Consider the following 11215-nt stretch of genomic DNA (forward strand, 5'->3'; position numbering starts at 1 on the left):
AGTGTTCCTTCACTGGTTAGTTTACCCTAGTCAAGTTCAAAGAAATGCAAAAAGAAGATAATAAATAATTAGCTGAAAAGAAACAAATTGTACAAAACCAATAACCATAATAGTAATATTTATGAGACAAAAGAAATGAACTATATTTTTCGTAAAAATTGATTGGTTAAATAAAAATTTAAAATTAAAAAAAAACTATTGTTGCATTTTTTGACAGAATAACCATCTTAAGACACCCAGATTCTCCCGCCGTCATGTGACTCTTAATAACTAGTGCGGGGTAATAAAGAATTTTTAATATCGCAATATAAGATTTTAACATCGATATATCGCGATATATTTCCCCTCATTTGAAAAATCATTAACAAATTCTTTGTTTTGGAACAAACACCAATACATTTTATATCCGTCATTGAACAGCCGACCGAATTTTCAGTCTACCACTACCAATGTTCAACTTCGTATCCTTGTAATTTTGAACCCAATCCAGATGACAAGGGAACTCCTGGATTAAATTTTAGGAAAAATGTCCCTTCGAGGAGGATATTTTGATGGAACTAGGCCACATTTGCACTGCATAGAGAGGAAAACCACGAAAATCTCTCACAGTTAGCCTGACGACAAGGGGACTCTAATCCAGGATCCGTCTACCACTGAGGATATTTCACGTCAGCACTGTGGTCAGTGCGGGCCGGCTGCAGAATTCTAATCAACCAGGCATTGCGAGATTCAAACCCAGTACATCTCAATAGAAGTTGAATGCTCTATCCTCTGAGCCACAGCGGCTCCCACCAATACATTTTATTTTACTTTATAACCTTCATTGAACAGTTGACCCAATTTTGGGTTCAAGACTATTAATGTACAACTTCGTAGCCTTGTAATTTTGAATCCAGTCCAGAAGACAAGGGAGCTCCTGGATCAAGTATTCGGAGAAATTCGTTTTCGTGGAGGACTTTTTCATGAAACTAACCCGCATTTGCGTTACACGGAGAGGAAAACAACGAAAACCTCTAACGGTTAGCCTGCCAGGAAGAGGACTCTAATCCGTGATCCGTCTACCACTGAGGATATGTTATGTCAGCACTGTGGTCGGTGTGTGCCATGCACGAAATTCGTAACGACCAGCCATCACTGGGATTCGAATCCGGTTCATCTAATTGGAAGGGGAACGCTCTATCCCCTGAGCCTCCACGACTCGCGGCAATACATTTATTATATTGCCACCCTCAATGAATGAAATAGCTCAGTCGGCAACGCCTGATAAATGTAGTCTGTCTATGTGAGAAACTTTTCTCGCCGTTCGACTAGAGCAGTGGCGGTGTCTATGGTTACGAGGGTCAATATTAAAGGCTGGTTTTCACTCGGGTGGTAAAAAAAAAGAAATCCTCTCTTTGAAATGCGCTATTTCTTTTTCCATAGCGGCCTTAGACATCGTGGCGAGGGGATTTATTTCCATTGACAAACTATACTGTTTTAAGATTTTCTCCTCTCTCACGGCGGTGGGTTTCATTCATGGGAACGATATTTATCGTGCGTTTTCAAGGGTCCTTTACCTGAATATAACTTAAAATGCAAAATGGTACAGTAGTAAAGCAGATCAGCTTCACCAAAAGGAGAGATAAGAACCTAGAATAGTAGATATGAATAAATCTGATTATTCGTGATTTCATTCCATTTATGTTTTGTGGGAGCAGCTGTTTGTTTTCCATGATAAGTGTTATTTAAAAGAAGTGAAATTTTTTGTTCTGTTCCACTCCGTTGTTAAAAATGGCGAGAAATTCGATTGTTATCGGCATTTTTATTTTATTCTTAGGATGCATTTACGGTCTTCCTGTAGGTAAGGAATTGATTTTTGAAATGAAATTGTCCATAATCATTCGACGAAGACCAAAAAGAGTCTTACTTATTTTCAGTTAAAGCTTACTTAAAATGCAGCTCTGAGTTAAACTGTCTGACTTAATTTTAAAACTCCAATGTTATTGATGAAGCGATGGAAAATTCATTAAATTTATCATATTTTCATATCGATTAACAGTTTCGTTAATATGTTTACAACTGCTATCGAATTTTATTTACTTACTCGGTGCGTTTTCTCAAAAGAAGATCGTTTATTTAGGTTTTGTTTATAACAGACTAAAATATACATTGAACAACTTCTAACTGTTTTGTTTTTGGAAAATTGAAGAATATCACGATACCAACCTATAATTTTAAATTACCACAACTTGTATAACTTGGGGAAAATACATTGAGTATTTATCCTGCTCAAAATTCATATGTATCAGAGTATTTATGATTTTTATTGAAAATTCAGTCGTTTTTCTTTTAGGTTTTTCAAAATAATGTGCAATATATTTTTAAGTTTTACTTACATTGTCAATAGTTAATTTATAATTTACTAGGTTTAATTAAAATCGTAGTCTTTTTAGTTTTCTTAATCTGATGGTGGTTAATTCATTTTCTATTCCTAATTCCCGACATTTGTGGTTTTGAATCAAATATCAAAGCGTTATGTCAGAAACATACATTTGAAATGCAAAATTTTTTTCAAGTAATATATGCTGATATATTTTTGACTCATTATGTCGAATAACAGTTTAAACTGACTCCAAGTTTTTATATCATTCTTGCAAATGATTAAAAGCATACAGCTTAACACTAAACATACCATAGCTGGTCAAATGACCGTTTAAGAACTTTTGCATCGAAAATGCGCTTATAATCTTATCGTTTCTGCGCATTTGACTTTATGACTTTTTCTAACAATTCTATACAGTTAATATTCTATTATTTTCTATTATTATATTCTATTATTATTTTTTTTTTGTATTTTGTTTGCTTCGATTAATACTTGTCGTATACCTATCTCTACCACAACCGGTCAAAACTGATATTTATTTGTGATTTTTTCAGTGTGGTGTTCCTTTGGTTTTGTTTTGATTTTGCGGTCGAAGTTAAAATGATACTCCAATACGTTAGCGCTTCTAACTTACGGATTTTTACGAAATGCTTACTTTTCTTTATATAAGTTTGATACGTAACATTCCAAACCGATATTTATTTGTGGTTTTCAGTTTGGTTTGTGTCTGAGTTTGGTGTGCTTTAGGTTTTGGCAATGGAAAATATTTTTAAGTAGGTTTTTTGCAATTTATTTTTCATTTAATATTTTCTAAAAGGCGCATGCGCACTTCACCAGAACTGACGCCTGCGCAATTACTTGAAATCTTACGTACTGGGACGTGCGGAAGCTAACGTAAATTTGCGAAATCTTCCTATTATTAATTAGTTTGCCTTGAAAGATTTTAATAGAGATTTAAAATAATTTAGTTGCTGTCTGAAAATAGCAAATTTTCTTTTGTATGTATTTTGTATTTAATTATTTTGTAGATGATCCATTTAATTCCCCATTGGAAAATCCTGATCTCTTTGGAGGGGACATGCTGGGATTCGATACCGAGGTATTGCACAATGCTTGAACCATTTAACATTTTCTAAGTGTTTCAATTATTTTATATAAGATTCTCAAAACACAATTCTCAAAACACAATTCCCCAAACACCCCTTAAAAAATTCTGAGAATTCTTAACGACAACGAAGTTGTTAGCTAAAGTTAATAGCGCCTGCTCTATCTATCTGTTGATTGAAAAAGAATGTTCTGTTAAAAAAATCTTAAAGATTTAAAATCCTGTGTAATATTTCGTGATTTAACCCCTCACTTTTTAAAAGAGAAAAATAATTATTATTTTCGTATGCAGGGTTAATCATTTAATACAGAAAAAGAAAGTTACAAATTTTTGAGGAGGCTTGTTGTTGTAGTTCATTTACGTCGTGCTAGACTATTACTTCACGCAAATTGTGTATTGTAAATTATGTATTATAAAATGTATTACTTACATGTTAATCGCCAGAATTGTATGAATGGTTAACACACTAGGATCCCCCCGAGGAAGTTTTTGCCCCGGGCCTCAATCAGGCTAAGTCGGGTCCTGATCATTGTCTTTTGAGACTGTTTTGAGCATCATCTCTTGTATACGTGTCTTTGTCACCTGATTAGTTATTTGTGTTTAAATAAAAAATCGTCATTTGAAGACCTGTGTTTTCAAAACGTAAGAATTACCATTTGAAATTTTTTTTTGAAGTTATACTTCTAATGCGACTTCCAACAAGGTTGCGTTAAACGCTTAACGCTACATTTTTATTGACCGGGAAATCACGTGGTAGGATCCAGTTTTCACTCATTCATTTCCATATTGTTTTGGTTCTCACTAGCATAAAAATAATAAAAGTCATAAAAATATTCGCGATCGCAACGAACTATAGGGGGCGTTGTTGTATGAGACGCATCCCTGCGATTTCTATATGAACCGTCATTCAGTTACTTTGGGGACGTCTTTAATGTAGAGTGTAGCATTGTAACGTACCTTCTTTATTATGTTTTTTTTTTTTTTTTTTTTTTTTTTTTTTTTTNTATCTGTTGATTGAAAAAGAATTCTTAACGATAATGAAGTTGTTAGCTAAAGTTAATAGCGCCTGCTCTATCTATCTGTTGATTGAAAAAGAATTCTTAACGATAATGAAGTTGTTAGCTAAAGTTAATAGCGCCTGCTCTATCTATTTGTTGATTGAAAAAGAATTCTTAACGATAATGAAGTTGTTAGTTGAAGTTGTTAAATATGTTATAATTAAAGTAAAATCAAAAATAAGCCTCAAATTATAAAAAAGAAGCCATGCCGAAATTTAAGCAACCACTTTTTATTTTTTTTTTCATCCTGATTCTGATTCCGTACGAGTACATTTATGACTAACCCGTCCCGAAAAGGTTAAATAATGACTATACAAAAGGAAATTATGGGTTGAGGATTAAGCATATGAAAATTAATCTACTAGACTAAAACAACCTTAAAAGTATGAGCAAGTAGAAACAAATAAATATTATATACCTCAAAAAATACATTAAATATTTCAGTGGAATACCGTATTTATACTTAGTGTGTATGTTACCAGCAAAGTATGAAACGGCGGCATTATATATGCTACAGGAAAAGTATGAAATTCGGCATTGTATAGAATTCCTAAAATTAGCCGGCAAAGTATGAAGTGATTTATATTTCATACATTGCCTAGGCATTCTATAGAATGCCAAATGAGAAACCGGCAAAGAAGAAAATGTATAAAATACATCTCCGATTCGTCAAAATATCATTAAAAAATAACGAATTCAAAACGTCACCCGATTTGATATTCATTTATTACTGGATATAATTACATTTATTCGATATTTTAATACTTACTGACGATAGATTACTTTTATTCCATATACTAATACTTACTGACAATAGATTAGAAGAAACATCAGAGTTTGGAGTATCGGGCAAATATATCCCGGGCAATGGCACTTGACCTTAAAAAAACATCAGTGTCGGGTATACCGGATAAATGTATACCGGGCAGTGGCACTGAACCTTAAAAAAAAGCATCAGTGTTGGGTATGCCGGGCAAATGTATACCGAGCAGTGGCACTTAACTAGACCTAGTATGTGACTACGTGATTGTCAACATTCACCGGTGAAAGTCACCAACCACCGATTTCGGTCATTCACAGTAACATGCACATCATTTACATAATAACCTCATCAGGACGTTTATTTCATACTTTGCCTAAACAGCATCCGGCATTCTATAGAATGCTTAGGCATTTTATACAATGTCTGGGGAAAGTATGTAATACTTCTCACATTTCATACTTTGCCTAAGAACATTCGGTATTCTATACAAGCCGGCGTTTCATACTTTGCTGGTAACATATATAATGCCTAACGCTTTTAGGCAAAGTATGAAATATGTATTGGGCTATTGGCGACGGTCTGGGAAACGTCCCCGAGGATGATCCGAAGACATGCCATCGCAAATTTGATCCTCTGCAGAGGGGATGGCACCCCCGCTTCGGTAGTCCGACGACCTGCACGCTAAGGTCAGCACTTCACGGTAAAACAGTTTGTATACAAAATTGTATATTGCCAAATTTTTATGTATTACAAACACGAAGAATAAGAATTTTTATTTCATTGCTCAACGCGTTTTGTAGTACATATACAGAGTGTTTCCATTGTACATTGTCCACAATCATATTTCTTCTAATTATGATTATTTCTATAATTCTTATAATTATTCTTATAATTATAAGAATCATAATTCTTATATTTATTCTTATAATTAATATTATTTCTTCATAGAACTTGTGCTGTCTTGATTGCTTCGACATTTTTCTGTGTAAAAGCTAACAGTTAGTTAGAAATGATTGAAAGCTATTAAAATAAAATGTAAACTACCTACCAAAACATTTAGTTTTTATCATTTTTTCTAACACAAAAATGCCAATCTAAGATTCTAGGTACGAGGGTTGCTATTTATATTTCTGGCCTTGGCAATAGTAAGTGTTGCTAGGCGACCACAGACGATTTTAATCGAAAGTTTGATATTTTTAAACATAAATTCAGCAGATGATTTACCATTATAGCTTCATTTGTGTTGTTGACGGTAAATTGAAACCTTCTTCTCTTTCAAAAAATGGAATTGAATCGTGAACATTTTCGGGTCATTATTTTTCATAACTTTCGACGTGGATTGTCAAGACAAGAGTGCTTCGATGAACTTAATTCTTTATTCAGCGATAAAGCGCCATCCTACAGCACTGTAAAAAATTGGTATAACGAATTTAATCGTGGTCGATGTTCGATCCAGGACGAATCCCGTGCAGGTCGTCCAAAATCCGTTGTTGTGCCAGAAAAGATCGATGCTGTGCGTGAACTGATAAAGCAAGATCGTCATGTGACATACCGTGAGATAGAGGCGTCTTTGGACATTAGTATGACTAGCATCAATAAAATATTGCATGAACATTTGAGCGTAAAAAAAATTTGTTCGCGTTGGATCCCGCATAATCTGACAAACGCTCAAAAAAAGGCTCGTGTCGATTGGTGCAAGGAAATGTTGGAAAAATACGTTCAAGGTACATCAAAGGCTGTGTATAACATCTACACAGGTGACGAATCATGGATCTATGCATATGAGCCGGAAACAAAACAGCAATCAACTGTATGGGTCTTCCAAGACGAGGCAAAACCAACAAAAGTTGTTCGAGGAAGAAGCACATCGAAACAAATGATTGCCTGTTTCTTCGGCATTAACGGTCATGTGGCAACAGTGGCGTTAGAGCAACGCAGGACGGTCAATTCTGAATGGTACACGACCATTTGTTTGCCAGAAGTCATCGGAGAAATTCGAAAAAAGCAGAAGAACAGGCGAATCATTCTTCATCATGACAATGCGAGCTCTCACACATCGACTCAAACAAAGGCATTTCTGACGGAGCGAAAGATCGAACTGATGGGTCATCCGCCGTACAGCCCTGATTTGGCACCCAATGACTTCTTCTTATTCCCACACATCAAAAATAAATTACGTGGACAACGATTTTCGACCCCCGAAGAAGCGGTTGATGCATTCAAAACGCATGTTTTGGAGTTACCTCAATCGGACTGGAAAAAGTGCTTTGAAAATTGGTTCAAACGCATGCAAAAGTGTATTGATCATCATGGAGAATATTTTGAAAAACAATAAAACCAATTTCGATCCTACATATTTGTTTTTTCATTATTAGGCCAGAAATATAAATAGCAACCCTCGTACTTTCTTGAAATTCGAAACCACAGTTATTCTAATTGAACTAACTACGCAACAGTCTTTACAGAAATGTGCAACTAATCGAATGGAATACGTTGAACACGTATTACATCGTAATTTCTGATCCGATAACCTTATAAAACAATAAATTGCTCTCCCGGTCATATGACCAGTTGTGGTAGAAATAGGTATACGACAAGTATTATTCGAAACAAACAAAATACAAAAAAAATAATAATAGAATATTTACTGTATATAATTGTTAGAAAAAATCATAAAGTCAAATGTGCAAAAACGATAGGATGATAAGCGCATTTTCGATGCAAAAGTTCTGAAACGGTCATATGACCGGTTGTGGTATGTCTAGTGGTTCGCATCGTCTGGTGTTAGCTTAGCTAGAGAAAATTAATGTAATAACCCATGGTTTATCCGCTAAACTGATTAACGCACTGTTGCTTCAAGGTTTAATTCCAAGATTACTTTGGATGTTTATGTCCTTCTTTTTGAAAGGTATACTGCATTGCCTTCAGATTTTTTTTTGAGTATATAACCCAGTAGATTTATGATTAAATTGTCGATATAACCTCATCTTCATACATATACTTTGCAATAAACTGTACTTTTCAATGAGCACACAGGACTGCTCATCTCTAACATTTAATAGAAGATGAATGAGACATAAATCCATCGATATATGCACCTAGGTCGCAAACCTAGTTTTAGAATTATTTTAACACGAGTAATCGCGCATAAGATTTTCCTTGCCGCCGATAACAGCTTTGGATTTACTATAAACTTTGGTCGTAAAAAAATGAATCTCAAAAATAAAGAAAGCCTGTTGTTAGCTGCAAGTTTGCTGAGTGTTAGCTAAAAAGTTTTGCTTTCGTTCATCTAAGCCAGTGTTTCTTAACCTTTTTCGTATAATGGACCCCTTTTAAGATTTTTTAAGAAGTCACGGACCCCCTCCCCCTGTGAAAAAAAAATTGCAAAAAGCACAAATTATTAGAAAACATTTAATTTTATTATTTTAATAGTATACAAAATTTTTAATGTGAAGGTTGTTGCTGCTTTTCATTAATTAATAAATTGAATTGAGGGATAATTTTTGACAAAGCAACGCGCATATCATGTTCAACATTCAATCGATTTCGATGTTATGTTTTTATTGTCACCAGTATGGAAAATCCCGCTTCGTAAAGATACACTGTAGCAAACGGAATTATAGCTGCAAACTGAAAGCCGGTTGGTGGAGGATGTTAAAAATATGGCAGGGATGTAAGAAGGCTGTGCGCTATCCGCGCTGAATTTGGGGTATCTCGATCACGGGGTGGCTTGCCGCTCACAAACACCTAGTTTCAAATATTTATGTATTTTCACCGTTCAGAAAAAAAGGATCAATGTTATTTAAATATTATTGATCCAAATGTTTTAAAAATTAAGAGAAATCGGTGGACCCCCAAAATATGACCCATGGACCCCTAAAGGGTCCATGAACCACAGGTTAAGAAACCCTGATCTAAGCACTCCTATCCAATATATTTCTTAAGTATTTATGTTTTTCTTTTACTTTAAGGCCTGAGGGCGTGACCTTCTCGCCTCTGGTACACCAAAACTTTGATGAGTTTCAGGATTTTTAAGTGTTTTACGCGCAATAATTTCTTTATAAGGAACAATACAGTTTGTTGTAGTCAAAACCAAGGCTTCAGAGATGCATCATAGAAAAACCAGACTGTTTTACATGTTACACTTTTAACTGTGACGGGAAACAAGCGAGACTTTGAGATTGATCAAAAGGCAAAAAACTGTGATAGAAGGAGTAGCTGGTTGGTGTACGTGTACTGAAGTGACTTAATAACATCATTCTTTACAAATGAGTAGAGTAATATTAATATAGTAGTAAGAGCAGCAGCAATCGTACTTTTTTTACATCATTCTAAAGCTGCACAATTGGCGACGATCTGGGAGATGAACAGAAGACATGCTATCGCAATTTAGATTTGTAGTAGTAGTAGTACTTTACTTACAACGCACTAGATTTTCTCACTAGGCTATTAACAGTCCTAAAAAGAACACGAAAACCAGCCATCACAATATTGATCCTCTGCGGAGGTGATGTTGGAATAGTAGTAATACTATTTGCGCCGTGCTAGAGCTTCACAATTGGTGACGGTCTGGGAAACATTCATGAGAATGATCCGAAGACATATCATCATGATTCTGATCCTATAAGGGGGGGGATGGCTCACTCGCTTTATAAACCCATTGCCCTAGGATCAAATTCAAGCATTTTACTGTAAAACAGTCTACTGTTAAATAGGACCAATACTGTGTGTCCTCAATCCTTATGCTGGCTGATCAAAATAGTCATCCAACCACTCACAGACCATCGCCAGAGGTGCTTGACTTCCGTGACACACTTGAAACTGTGTCTTACAATCAGTATATACAGAAGGAAAAGACTGTTTTTCATGCTATAGATATACAACTGTACCGGACAACAAGTGGAACCTAGAGATTGATGGAGAGAAAAGAAAAAAAAAGAGCTGTGATAGAAAGGGAAGCTGAATGGGCAAAATAATATGAGTTTTTACAAGGGAGCCTAAAAAGCTAGAATAAACAATTATACGCCTTAAAAGCAAATGCCATCTTTGTTAAAAGTGTGAATGTGGTAATTGAATCGTCGAGGTGTAACGCAATAGTTTCCGTTTGCAAACGTGGTATGGTACGGTACTTTTATTTACATTTCACTGGAGCTGCACAAAGCTTCTGGAGCTTCTCGACAGACTTCACTGGAGCTTCTCGACAGTCTGAGAAACATCCCTGAAGATGATCTGGAGACAACAAACATACGTCGCATCCCGTTTTACAGGAGGACACATTCGCACATCATTCATCCATCCGCAGGTCGTTATTTTAACCTGAAACAGGGCATGATCAATCTCCAATCCAGTACCGCCAGAGGTTATAGAAACTTAGGGAACTTAGGGACCCCGACATATTTAGTTTGCACTAGTCACCATTTTAGAAGTAAACATTCTTGAATAGAAATACGATACACACGGCACTGCTTTCTGTGTCTATAAATGATTTCTTAATATGTACGCACTACCCAGTCGGTGTAGTCCTCGCCAACTATGGATTGGGCCTGGGTTCGATCCCCTGCTAAGGACTGCGTTTTGATCGGAAAGCACTTTCTTCAATCGTGTCTTAGTGGTTTGGGCACTTTAATGTAGTGTCCAGACCCTTAGGAAGTTTTAGAACCCTTAAAGTCGACGTATGATTAGGCGGCGGGATAGCGCACGTGTTGGTGATGCCTACTGATTACTTTCATTAGCCCTTACTTGAAATTGTGGTAGTGTCTTTGGAAAACATACCGCAGTGGACTGATCGTTAAGACACGGTTCCCAGCAGATCACTAAAGTCAAGCATCTCTGGTTGCAGTCAGTGTGCGGGTGAGTGACCAATTCGATCAGTCTGCGTAGGGGCCGAGGGTGTGCGGTATTGCTCCTCGTTAAACTGTTCTACCGTA

Source organism: Parasteatoda tepidariorum, chromosome 3, assembly GCF_043381705.1.
Source record: "Parasteatoda tepidariorum isolate YZ-2023 chromosome 3, CAS_Ptep_4.0, whole genome shotgun sequence".
Taxonomy (NCBI): Eukaryota; Metazoa; Arthropoda; class Arachnida; order Araneae; family Theridiidae; genus Parasteatoda; species Parasteatoda tepidariorum.